Below are 14,057 nucleotides of genomic sequence, written 5' to 3'. Positions count from 1 at the left end.
TTTAAATATATAATATTCCCGATAAGCTACCTATTTCTAAGTAACTGACGAGAACTCAAACCAAAAGCACTTTCATGGATTCTCAGTTTACTGATGACATTTTCAAATTCAAGAAAATACGCAAAGAACGTAGGCATGGAAGCTGCGACATAGAAATGTAAGCCAAATGAAAGTAAAAATTTCACTCTGTTGGACTGGCGTAGATAATAACAACTGATGGGGGTAGGGGGGTTTTCAAGAATACTCCTCCAGTATCCCTGCTTGTCGTACGAGGCGACTAAAAGGGTTGGTGGTGGGTTAGTGCCCCACCCCGTAAAAAGAACTAACTAAAAAAGCTAATAAAGCGCCTCGGACCTGGACGGACCATACGTTGACGACTAAGGAACGGACAAAGGACATGCTGAGGGTGGGAACATGGAATGTGAGAGGAGTGAATGATGAAGTGAAAGAGAGAGAGATTGTTCAGGTGCTTGAGGATGCAAAAGTGGATATATGTGGATTGACTGAAACTAAATGGAGAGGTGAAAGGGTGAGAGAATGGGAATATGGTGTAGGTATATGTGCGAGAGTCAGTGAGAATGAGAGGGCAAAAGAGGGAGTATGTCTGATGATAAGCAAGAAGTGGAAGGAGAATATAAGAGAGTATGGAACAGTGGGTGCAAGGATTGTATGGGTGAGGATGAAAGTAGGTATACAAGCATGGGCGATTGTGTGTGTGTATGCTCCAACAGAGGATCGAGTGGCAAGAGTGAAAGATGAGTTTTGGGCGAGAGTAGAAGCATGTATGGACAAGTTTGAGAGGAGCGAGAGAGTGCTGTTGATTGGAGACATGAATGGCAAAGTTGGGAATGTACGAGTGGACGGAGTGGTTGGTCAGTGGGGTGTGCCAGCTGAAGTAGATGGGAATGGTAGTGCTTTGATGGACATCTGTGCTGGTAAGGGGTTGGCAATAGCCAACACCTACTTTCGTCATAAGATGATCCACCGGTACACATGGAGAGTAATGAGGAGGATGGATGGTGAACTTGTTGAACGAAAGGCAATGATAGACTACGTGTGTGTGGATGAGCGAATGAGAAGACAAGTGTTGGATGCAAGAGTGTGGAGAGGGTGGGGGAATGGAGTCTCGGACCATCACTTAGTGATGGCCAAGGTGGAGCTGCAAAGAAAGTGGTTGAGGAGATGAAGGGGAAGACAGGAGGAAGCAGCTCCTGTGAGAAGAGTGGAGAAACTGCAAGATAGTGAGAAAATGGCAATGTATAAGAGCATAGTGGAAGAAAGATTGGGAAGGTATGAGCTAGAGCAGATGGAAGGGGTGGAAGACGTATGTAAGATATTCACGGAAGAGATAGGCGCAGCGTGTGAGGCGGTTTGTGGAGTGAGGAGGAGATGCAAGGGTGAGCAAGGGACAGCATGGTGGAATGATGAGGTGAAACGAGCTGTAGAACAAAAGAAGAAGGCATATGGTGAATAGTTGGCGAGTAGAGGTAGGGGAGAAGATGAGAGAGAGAAGAGAGAGGTATATGTGAGCAGGAGAAGGGAGGTTAAGAGACTGGTGAAGGAGAGTAAGAAGAAAGTGGATGAAGAGTTTGGGAGGAATCTGAGTGTGAAATGGAGGGAGAGTAAGAAATTGTTTTGGAAGGAGGTAAAGAAAGTAAGGCAGTGTGAAAGGGGAAATAGTAGGGGAGTGAAAGATAGGAATAATAGATTGTTGGTGGAGAAGAGAGAGAAATTGAGGAGATGGAAGGAGCACTTTGAGGATTTGTTGAATGTAGAGAGTGAGAGCAGTGTGAGTATAAGTGGTTGGGGAATGACTGGGAGAAGAAGAGATGAGAGGAGGGAGGAAGAGATCAGTAGGGCGGAAGTAGTGGAAGCGATGAAGAAGATTAAGCTGGGAAAGGCCCCAGGAATTGATGGAGTGTGTGGTGAAATGCTTAGGTATGGGGGTGAGATTGTTGTGGAGTGGATATGGAAGTTGTGTAGATTGGCCTGGGAAGTGGGAAGGGTTCCAGAGGACTGGAAATCAGGTATAATTGTTCCTCTGTACAAAGGAAAAGGGGAGAGAGAAGTATGTGGTAACCATAGGGGTATTTGCCTTCTTAGTGTGACTGGTAAAATATATGGTAGAATAGTCATTGATAGGGTTAGGCATATGACAGAGGAGCTAGTTGGAGAAGAACAAGGGGGATTTAGGAAGGGAAAAGGGTGTGTAGATCAGATATTTGTTCTAAGATGTTTAGTGGAGAAGTATCTAGAGAAGGGAAGGAAAGTGTATGCTGCCTTCATGGACTTGGAGAAAGCTTATGACAGAATAGATAGGCAAGGTATGTGGAAGGTATTAAGAATATATGGAGTGGAGGGGAAATTGTTGAGTGCTGTGAAGAGTATGTACGAGGGAGCTAGGGCTACGGTGCGAGTGGATGGTGAGCTGAGTGAGTTCTTTGATCTCAATGTGGGACTGAAACAGGGGTGTGTGATGTCTCCATGGCTGTTTAATATATATATGGATGGGGTTGTAAAGGAGATGCAAGGTAGGGCAGTGGATGTGGGGCTGGCCCTAATGAATGAGGGTGAGATTTGGAAGCTTCCGGTGTTGCTGTTTGCTGATGATACAGTATTGTTGTGTGAAGATGAATGGGAGTTGCAAGGTTTGGTGAATGAATTTGGGACAGTGTGTAGGAGGAGGAAGCTGAAAGTTAATGTAAACAAAAGTAAAGTTATGGTGTTTGAGAGGAATGAAGTCACAGAGTGTGCAGTGAGGTTGGATGGTGAGGATATGGAGAATGTGAGTGCATTCAAGTACTTGGGTAGTGTGATGAGTAAGGATGGAACTTTGGGGGATGAAGTACGTGAAAGGGTACAGCAGGGAAGAAAGGTTGTTGGTACACTGAAAGCCGTGATGAGAAATAGGGAGGTGAGTATTGAAGTTAAGAAGTCACTGCATGATGGTATTGTGATCCCTACCCTGACGTATGGAAGCGAGGCGTGGACCTTGCAAGAGGGGAACAAGTCAAGAGTGAGAGCAGTGGAAATGAGTTACTTGAGAGGAGCATGTGGAGTGACGTGGAGGGACAGGTTGACGAATGAAGAAGTGAAGGAACGTTGTGGGGTAGATGTGGATGTGATTGAAAAGATTAGGAGAAATACACTGAGGTGGTTTGGACATGTGGAGAGAATGGAGAATGAAAGACTGACTAAGAGGGTGTATGTAGGTGAGGTGGAGGGAGGGAGAGGGAGGGGTAGACCGAGGATGAGGTGGAGGGATGGAGTTGAGAGGTATATGAGGGAGGGGGGGTTGAGTTGGGGGGAGGGTAGTCAATTGGTGGGTGACAGAGTGACTTGGAGGCGTTTTGTCTGCAGCCACCCTTTGCGGGATTAGGGCGTCGGGCTATAGATAGATAGACAGATAGATTATATAACACCTAATTTGTTTAGCTGACTGTATACGGAGGGTGAATTTGTTCATAAAGAATGCATGTATATGAGGATATCGACGTAAAGAAAGCTTCTTAGGTGACATTTATTAGACGATAATGATACTTTTGTAGCTCGTCCCCGATCACCCTGGCCCAGCAGACCTGTCAAATGCAGGCGAGAAATTGTCCCTACGGGGTCGTCCTACAGTTTCTTTACACCATTGAAGTGGTTTCTGCGTCATAGTGTGGCATATGTTGTTCATTCCTTCATAATGAGTGCTGTGTTGCATGCGTCTACTCTACAACCGGGGCGTGTGCCATCTATGAGTCCACCCAATGTAAATATAAATGAGTAACTGAGGAGAGCTGGGTGATGTCCTGATTTAAACCAAGCTAGGTGTATTATATTGGTCGGTTCTGTTTAGGGGTACTTCTGATGAGTAGATGTTGGGAGTGTGAGGGGGGCATGTAGCATAGTGTTCTAACCGAGATGTGTTGTGTGCGTGAAATGAGTATGTAGGTGTTTCTTCATTGCTGTTTGAGAGTCAGTAAATGAGATATTGCTGAAGAAAGTCTGGTAATGCATGTGAGGTGATTGTTTTATGGATCTGTTTGTGTTATGTGGATCAGTCATATAATGACAAGGTGTTGTGTGTTACGACAGACTGCCACATAGAATTGTCTGTCATTCATGTCAAGATAATTTCTCACCGTAAAAACTTTGGTTTCGAAGTGTAAGTGAGTTGTGAGGGTGGTATTCGTGCAGCCAGTGATGATATGTACGACGTTGCTCTGTATGGTCGCAAGGTTTTATATTAGGAGTTAGGAAAGGGGCACATACCAAGGAGGCATAGGACTTAACTGATCAAATGTATTATCACTAGAGTAGAAAATGTTCCTTTTTTATGTCTAAAGTATGTCCCTGTATTTGTCCTGAGTGTTGAATCAGGGGATAAAATGCTTCTGAGGTGTTCTGTGGTCCCTGAAGGTGAATTCACTGTCGCAAGTCACTCCAAGGATCTTGGTGAAGAGAGTGTGTGACACAGGTACACTGTAGAATGTGATGTTAGGGGTGTACATGCACTCATGTTTGTTGGTGATGAGTGTGATGGATGTGGCAGGAGTGATCGTCAGTTTGATATCCTCGATCCATCCCTGAATCATGATGAAATCGTCGTGTGGCACTGTGCAGACTGTGTATACAAAATGATGTGAGGTTGTAGTATTGAATTTTCAACTGTATGATTATGAAGCAATGTTTGTAGGTGGTTGAGGTGAAGGAATGCTATGTATGTTTAGACTGAAAACTGTGGGTGAAATACCGGAGCCCTGTGGAACACCGCTGCGGAAGTTTCGTGTACATGATGGCTTGCCTTAGAATGTATCATGTGACTGTCTACCGAATAAGTAGTTGGCAAGCCAGCATTTGGAGTTGTCCTCCAATTTCGTAAGATGATATAAGGTCATGATAAGCACTCTTTTGAAACTTAGCCAGCAGAAAAATCTCTGTCAGAGTATATACCTAGGCTGTTTCCCCCAAAGAAAGGGAGATAGCCGAGACAGGACGACACACTCCCATTTTACTCATCCCTACACACACACATTTATTAGTTTCTAAGCCCCAAAGGAAGAAGGGACAGATCCTCACTGCACCACACTGCCCGATGGTCAACTGCGCAGTGCAATCAGCGACATCTGCAGCAGAGCCCGACAGCAGAGCTAGTTTACCCCTGCCACATCATAATGGACCCATCCCCTTACCCACACATGACCTCACGATGGAGAATATCCTCTCAAGGCCGCATCACCATTCATTCATTCACAATTTCTCTCCAGTCATCCCTATCACGTGCAGCCACTCTTCATTGCTCAACAGACATCCCTCTCGCATCTAACGCTCTCGTCACACTATCCATCCATCCTATTTGTGGTCTTCCTCTCGGCTGTACACTTCTCACATCCAATCCAGTTAGCTTTTTAACCAATCGCTCTTCATCCATTCCCTCCATATGCCCGAACCAAGGCAACACTCTGCTCAACTCGATGAGCCATCTCCTGCACAACTCCAGTTCTCCTTTGCACTTCATCATTTCTCACTTGATCCATACGCATCACTTCACACATACTTCTCAGATACCTGATCTCCATTACATCTCCATGAGACAGAAAAATACTTTCCCATAAATATTTATGAAGGAGTCGTGAGTTTTTGGTGGATGACCCGTGGCAAAGAATTTCGAAGATTTGATAGGGAGGAACTGTAATGTTAACATTCCTTTCTAATATATTTATTTTTGTGTTTCTGTTCATATACCCCACTTGTATGTCACGAAAACTTTAAATCAGATGATCACGATCAAGGCGATGATAGTAGTTCTTATTTCATTTCAGGAAGCCGACTTGGCTCTTGGTCCTTTTGGAATGACGCATAATCGAAATAAGTGGATAGACTACACATTCAGCATCTATTTCATTGAATATACGGTTTTTGCTGCACGTGGTCGTCCTAAAGTGGACCCGTGGGGCTTCCTGCATCCTCTGTCACCGTTGGTGTGGGCGGCTGTGGTAACTGCCCTGCTGGCAGTGATCACTGTCACGCTGGTCGTGCCCTCCTGTCTTCCCACCCATACACACCACAAAGCCAGGCGGGAGACTAATATCTTCAACTGTGTTCGCGTCCTCCTCCAAGAAGGTAACTGAATTATAGGGAAAATTATTCTTTTTCTGCTTTAAAACGACATGTTTCAAGAAGTATGATTTTTTTTATTTTTTTGTAAATGCTGAGCGAGCATGATTCTGTGTTACTTAATATTTCATATAAACAGGAGTATATAAACATTATGGTATAATGTTGGCAGTGTAGAAAACTAAAGAATTTAGTAGTGAAACATTCTGGATTTTCAGCAGTACTTCCCCTTTACTTACAAGGATTCAATCCTCTGATGTTGAAGTCATCAGTTCAGTCTAGTGCTCACTTGGTTGCATTTCCTGTTTTGGGTATAAACTATAAAGTGAGAATGAACTAAACTGATTAAACGTAAAACACCGTGAAAGGGCTTAGTATTGTCTTACTGGTTATAAATCGAACTAAACTAACTTATAACTGAGCAAGACAAGATAAAAAGGGAAGCATACTGTTATGGTCTGACTTGAAAATTGCGATTTTATCTTCATTACGACACTTGACAGAGGATGATGCATTGGACATACACTATTGGAGATGACATCTTAGTGCGGTCACCTCTTTGCAAAAGGGGAAAGTAACCAAAGAAAACTATGAGTCTTTACTTAGTAAGTTTGCAATTATCTGGCTGAAAATATAAAACAAAATATACATAAAGACAAGTAGATGCCTTCGTACGTGCATGGATTAAATTATAAAAACCATTTTCTCAATGAAAAAAATATGCAGAGTACCATTACTTTCTATTTCTGTGCTGTGGATAATTATACAGTAATTTACTAAATAGTGAATCAATGTAATGTATGGTGATGCCAGAAGACTCAGATAATTCATTACAATGATCGCTATAAATTACGAAATGCGAATTATTACATTCATCATACATTTTGCAATGTCATTGTCCTTCTTAAGTAATTATATATTATTATGCCGTATGATGTAAACTGAGCAAACCGCAACAGTATTGCAAATATCACCTTCAATGTTTCTTACTGTTATAAGAGCACACTGAGGAGTTGGTATGATGCAAAGTAGTGTTTTATATATATATATATATATATATATATATATATATATATATATATATATATATATATATATATATATATATATATATATATCTATATCTATATCTATCTATCCATATATATATATATATATATATATATATATATATATATATATATATATATATATATATATATATATATATATATATATATATATATATATATATATATATATATATATATATAGATAGATAGATAGATAGATAGATAGATAGATAGATGGGTAGATATACATATATATTGTTTGAGCGCGACCTATACAAAAATGCAAAAATTTTTGGGAAGTGAACAAACGTTCTGAACGGCTTCAAACTGACCTACACTACACTCCCATACACCCCATCAAGCACTACTGTGATGAGTGGATTATTTATTTTATTGCTCCTGGCCATGCCTAAACAAGCGTAACTACAACCATTATCTCGACCCAGGCAGAAAATAGCATCTTTGTCCTCTCTTGCAAAACACACACAACCACCTGTTTACGATTATGAATTAATGCAGGCACAAACAAAAAATACATGATAATAAGTGAAAATACATTTTTGTCTTGGTATCTTTACCTATTTCCTCAGGTTTGTTGTAATGGTTTAGATCACTCGATGCAGTGCGACTTGTAGAAAACTGTGAAAACTTCCGGGAAGTGAAGGAACATCTGGGGGAGACTGACCTTCACTGCACTATCTCGTATCATCTGTCAGTTCACCACTTGCTGCCGTGACGAGTGGATGTACGATTATTTCACTCGTGGCCATGCCTAAAAACACATAGTTACACCCATTATCTCGACTCAGACAGAAAATATAATCTTTTTCCTCCCTTGCAAAACACACACAACTACCCTGTTTACGAAATAACAACATATATTGCGAAAATAACAAGGTAAAATGTTAAAGGTGAACGTGTTATTAGGAAAAAATACGTTTTCCCCCGTCTGTAAACGTATTTATTTCTTCTTTGTCACTGTATTTGTAATAATTAGACGTATCCATAGTTTTGAAAATGCATTACGATTCTACTTTTAGCCATGCACATGGTGTGGGAGATGGAAGTTGTGACTCAACTTCTGTATCGCTAATCGAATCTGACCCTCCACTTTCATGTCCCGTGGGAGAGACTAACCTCGAGGAATGGGGTATTTTCTTATTTAGGACTGAAAATTCAACTTTTTCGCTCCCTTTTCCAAGCAAGGGCACAAAGATAACATAAAAAATAACTCGAAACTTCCATAAACACGTTTTACTCGTATATAAAAAAAAGGTGAAAAAATAATCATAATTTTTTTCCAGCCATTCCTAACATATTATGTCCTGAAATAATTTGATATCATCATATCTCATACATGCGCAACGTCTCAGCACCATTCACCTTGCTTTGGGGGGTAAAAAAAAAAGTAACAACACCTGCGAAGTTGCATTGCGGCAGCGCCTATGGATCGCAGATATTTCTGCAAATTTCATGCTCCATTACAACTCACAGAATGGGTCTAGGAAGCTGGGATTTGCACTTTTTGGTGCATTTAAACTTTCTCTTCAGTATGGCAAGAAAAAAGATCAATTTTCGAAGCTTCAGAAAATGGCCCCCAGGTCTGCCTGGTGTGCACGGAAAATTCTGGACTCACGGCCACGGAAGGGTTAATATGTCTGACATCCAAATGAAACTGTTGAAGGAACAAACTCCGACGTGTCAATCGCTGACTCTTCATATTCAAATCATTCAGAAATTTGAGTGGGTGTTGGTCAGTGCATCTAATGACAGTAAGTCCAAACACAGGGACATGCACAGAAAAGTTCTGCAGGGCGAGGATCAGGGCTAAAAGTTCCTTTTCGATAAGAGAATAATTACATTGAGAGACAGAAAACTTCTTACTGAAACAACAAACAGGATGCTCTATGCCATGAGTGTCGTCCTGCATTAACACAGCTTCTTGCACCCACATTAATAGCATCAACAGCAAGTTTAAATGTCTCACTAAAGTTTGGTGCAACCATAACTGGATAATTACATAAGATCTCCTTGGCTGCATCAAAACTATTCTGACACACATCTGTCCATACATATTTTCTATCTTTCTTAAGCAATTCAGTGAGAGGGGCCACTATTGTTGCAAAGTTCTTCAAAAAATGATGATAGTAACCAATACCGCCGAGGAATCTCAGAAGCTCATGTCTGTTTTGTGGTGCCTTTACTCTTTATTGCCTCCACCTTAGACTTACGGGAGCGTACGCATCTATGACCAACCACACAACCAAGGTATTGAACTTGTGCACAAACAAACTTGCACTTCTTTAAAGTTATTACAAGGCAAGCCTCGGAAAGCCTGGACAGCAAAACACCTAGTTCTCTTAACCCGCCCCGTCCCGACCACTTTTTCACCACTGGTACCCCCCAATCTCGACCATTTTTGGACCCAAATTTTTTTTGCTAAAACTTTCGCTTTTGCTCAGAAACAATGGTCAATCACGAAGAAAGTGTTCACCGGGGTCCATAAGTTGCCTAAACAGGTATACCTTCATCACACCTGGTACCGTGTTCTCTGTAGGTGGTCTGAGGCTCTCACGTTTTCTATGGTATTATAAGTCTGGGAAACCAATGAAAGTAAGTAGATATGTATTTATTACAAACATAAAAACATGTGATACAAGAGTAAATTGGATTTTATACAAAAATAGAGCTGAAATAAGCATTGTACCATCGTGCGAACCGAGCAAAATCGGGCAGACTGGTCACGATGAATCGCTAACATTCCTGAATCATGATACATATCATTTTTTCTACTTACATAATACATCTCCAATAACATTATACCATTTTACATTTTATTGAACTGTTTTTACGTATTCACAGGCCTTTCGATAACATTTAGCGTAATGTTAGTGCTTATTTACGTAGTGAGTGAACTCGCTGTTACTGTTATTTCAACTCGTATTGTGTTTTTTCAACTTACATAATACTTTCCTAATAACATTATACACTTTTCCACTTTTGAGAACTGTTTTGAGATAGTTTCAGGCCTTACGTAAATATTTAGCGTAATAATAGCGCATAATAACACAGACGGTGAAGTCGCTATGACTACTATTTCAACTTACAACCTATTTTTGTACTTATATAATAATTCTCCACTAACATTGCACATGTTTCCACTTGATATAATTGATATCACATAATTTGAGACCTTACTATTCTACTGAGCGTCATATTATCGCATATTTACACAGTGAGTGTTATCGCGATATCATTTGTTTCATCTTACACTAGTATTCAACTTATAAATTACTTTCCTACTAACATTACACCCTTTTCCACTTTATATCATTCCTATCACATACTTACTGACCAGAATGTTCTACTGAGCGTAATATTTTCGCAGATTTACACAGTGGGTGTACTCGTGACATCAATTGTTACAACTTACACTATTTTTCAACTTATACGTTACTTTTCTGCTAACATTACACCCGTTTCCACTTTATATTCTTGCTATCACATATTTACTGACCAGAGTGTTATACTGAGCGTCATATTTTCGCAGATTTACACAGTGGGTGTAGTTTTGATATCACTTCTTTCAACTTACACTATTTCTCAACTTATACATTACTTTCCTGAAAACATTTCACCCGTTTCACTTAGCACATACTGACTGGCCTTACCATTATACTGAGCGTCATATCGCCATCCCACACAGTTTCAGTAGTGTAGGAAGTTATGGTACTCTCTGAAACATGGCTGAAGGCACAACGCAACATTGCACTCTACACACTCGTACCTTGTGTCTTTTCTCTGAGTGGCTGGTCTGACTGTCAAGTGCTTGCATACATGGCAGCGGCGCTGGGGTTTACGACGGTTTGGGTCGGAAGGGATTGTGCTAGGATAGTGGCGTCCTGCGAGGCGTAGGGGAGTCTGGGCAGCCATGGGGGTGCGGGTGCAGTGTGTGGGTCTGTCATGGGCATGCCTGGCGATTATTTCACGTGCCAGCTCCATCACAAACCCCTCAAAGGTCTCTGATACTCCTGTTGTCATGGCGTGCAGGTAGTGTGCATTCAGGACCGTGATGTCGAGCAAGTGGAAAAAGAGCTTTTTGTACCACTTCATCGTGGTTCTGGCACAGTCAACACTGGAAATCATCGAGTCTGACTGATCCACTTGCCTCATGTTCAGATTATAGTCCAGTACAGACTCGGGTTTCCAGACATTGCGCCTCCTCTCACTACGGTGATCAACGGAGTCTGTGCGGTGCATCAGGGGGCTGTGTACAGTTGATAGGAGGCAAACTTCCCTGTTGTGGTTCCACAGGGTGGCAAGGATGTTATTTGCCTGGAAGAAAACCACCTCGTTCTTGTCAAGTTTCCTCCCTATCTTGACCATATGGCGATGGTTTCTCTTGACTGTACCACAGACTCCGGTGTCGTGTTGGTGGAGGAACCTAGCGAGAAGAGGGCTAGTGTACCAGTTGTCCAGGTACAACACATGACCACGATGAAGATACTCCTCTATCATTGTCTTCACCACGGCCCCTGAGAGTCCTATACTACGATCTTCTGTTATATCTGTCTGTGCGCCCGTGTACAAGACTACGTCTTGCACATAACCAGTCCTACAGTCACACGTAACAAAGATCTTGAGCCTGAAACGGTGTCTCTTGCTGGGTATGTACTGGCAAAAGGAAATATTGCCTCTCCACAACACAAGACTCTCGTCTATGACGAGGTCTCTGTAAGGATAAAATGAGGAGCGGAACATTTCCTGTAAATGATCAAATACCAGCCTAAGTCTCCTCATTTTATCAGTGTTATTTGCATTAGCTGGATCTTCTGCATCAAAAAAGTGGAGGCAGCCGAGAATCTGCTGAAATCTATTACGACTCATCACCTTTCCAAAGAAAGGTGTGAGGATCATTGGGTCAGTTGTCCAGTATGCAGGAATTTGTTTTTTTCTTACAACACCCATCAAGAGAACCAGGGCAAAAAATAAGAACATCTCAGAAATTGTCACAGGATAGTCATATTGCTGGGAATGCCTGCTCGTTGTTCCCAAACGTTCACTTTCACGGCGCTGTGTTCGTGAAAATATGTTTGTCTGTTCCACTATGCGCCCCACAAACGCCTTTCCAAAGAATAAGTGGAAAAAATCCACTCTAGTGGAACCCGGATGCACACCTGGAGCCGTGCAACCAGACCACCACTCCTCCATGAAAGGGTGAATGATGGGAGTAAAATTACTCCCATCTTCCCAGTTCCACGAGACACCACCGTCTCCAGCCACGTCCCCATCGTTGCCTTCGTCAGGGTGGGGAGGTGAGGGTGGTGGGGGAGGTTGGGGAGGTGGAGAGCGGTGCCTTTCATCACTCGCACTTCTCTTCCCTCTCCCTTTTCCTTTACCCTTTCCCTTCCCTTTCCTTCCTTTCCCCACATCCTGGGGCTGTGGGGAGGAAGTTTGGGAATATTGTGGGGAGAAAGACATGCTGGGGAGTAGCTCCACCTCCTCTCCCCTAGGCCTACGAGCACCACGTGCTCGTGCTGCCTCCCTCACGCCACTTTCCCTTTCACCCCGCACTCCCGCCACACCACTTTCCCTTTCACCCCGCGCTCCCGCCACACCACTTTCCCTTTCACCCCGCACTCCCACCACACCACTTTCCACTTCCCCAGACAAAAGACTTGGACCATACCCTATTTGTCTTCTTGCCCCACCTTCTGATCCTCGGGGTGAGATTTTCTCCTTACCCAACCACGAGGCGATATCACGTCCTAAGCTGCCGTCATCATCATCATCCTCATCCTCGTCCTCATCAGAATCGGGATGGAGAGAGGTCCATGCACGTGGTTGGGGTGCAGGCTGGCCTTCCCTTGCCTTACGATATGTCACATACCGCTTTTTCCTGGGCGAAGGGACCTCTTCATCACTGCTTGTTATTTCTTCCTCTGGCTGGACGTAATCTCGATCCACCACATCATCATCAAGTGGAGAATCACTATCTCCAGTGAAGGCCTCCAGGGCGGATGCTATTTCTTCGTCTGAGAGACCTTTCCGCACCATGTCTGACCTGGGTCACTGCTAACAGGTGAGTGACCGAGACAAGGGTGAGCATGGGTCATGCGGGGTCTGGGATGCTGCCCGCCTGGCGGCAGGTAGGGGAGGCTTGGGTAGGTGGGCGAATCGAAAATCTCGCGTGAATTTTGAAAATTGTGGAAATTATGAACCTTGCAATTGCAGGACGTTGAAGTACGTCAACGGGATTGGCAGTGACAAAACGTGAGGACGTGGAAGTACGTCGACGGGACGCCGCGGGTTAAGTGGCTTTCCCAGTCATCGGTAATGACTACCACATCATGCAAGTATACCACACAATGTTTCATACCACTGACAACCATGTTCATTAATCGTTGTTCTAGAACGTGGCTGGGGCATTTTTCATACCATAAAGCATCACTTTACAATGATATTTTTGTTTGTCTGCTACAAAACATGAAATTTCCTTAGTCCGTTTGGTCAAAGGCACTTGCCAGACGAGATCTAAATAGGTGATATAGTTAGATGAGCCAATGTGATCAATGCAGTCCTCAAGCCGGGGCAATGGGTATGTATCAGTCTTAGTTAGCACGTTCAACCATCAGTAGTCTTTGTAAAATCTTGTGGTGCCGTCTAGTTTAGGCTGCAACATCACAGGGGAACTCCAGGGACTAACACAGGGGAAGCCAAGCCCGTGGCCCAATATATAATTGAGCTCCCGATGCAGCACGCCAACACGCTGAGGTCTAACTCGATAAGGGGGCAAATTCTCAGGAACAGTGTCACCCACATCCACGTCATGCTGAATCCAATCGGTCTTCTCAGGGGCACTGCTGAATACTTCCTTGTAAATTGACAAGATGGCAACCAACT

The 14,057-nt window shown here is 42.9% G+C and overlaps 1 pseudogene; it reads left to right on the top strand.

Moving 5' to 3' along the window:
* The window catches only part of LOC145407199 (glutamate receptor ionotropic, delta-2-like), a 188,922-nt pseudogene that overhangs the window by 67,223 nt on the left and 107,642 nt on the right, over positions 1-14,057 (top strand).

The sequence above is a fragment of the Coenobita brevimanus genome, chromosome 8, assembly GCF_032717465.1.
Source record: "Coenobita brevimanus isolate Jiangsu-jjx chromosome 8, ASM3271746v2, whole genome shotgun sequence".
Lineage (NCBI taxonomy): Eukaryota > Metazoa > Arthropoda > Malacostraca > Decapoda > Coenobitidae > Coenobita > Coenobita brevimanus.
The sequence above is the reverse complement of the archived record's forward strand: the minus strand, read 5'-3'. Positions and strand labels throughout refer to the sequence as shown.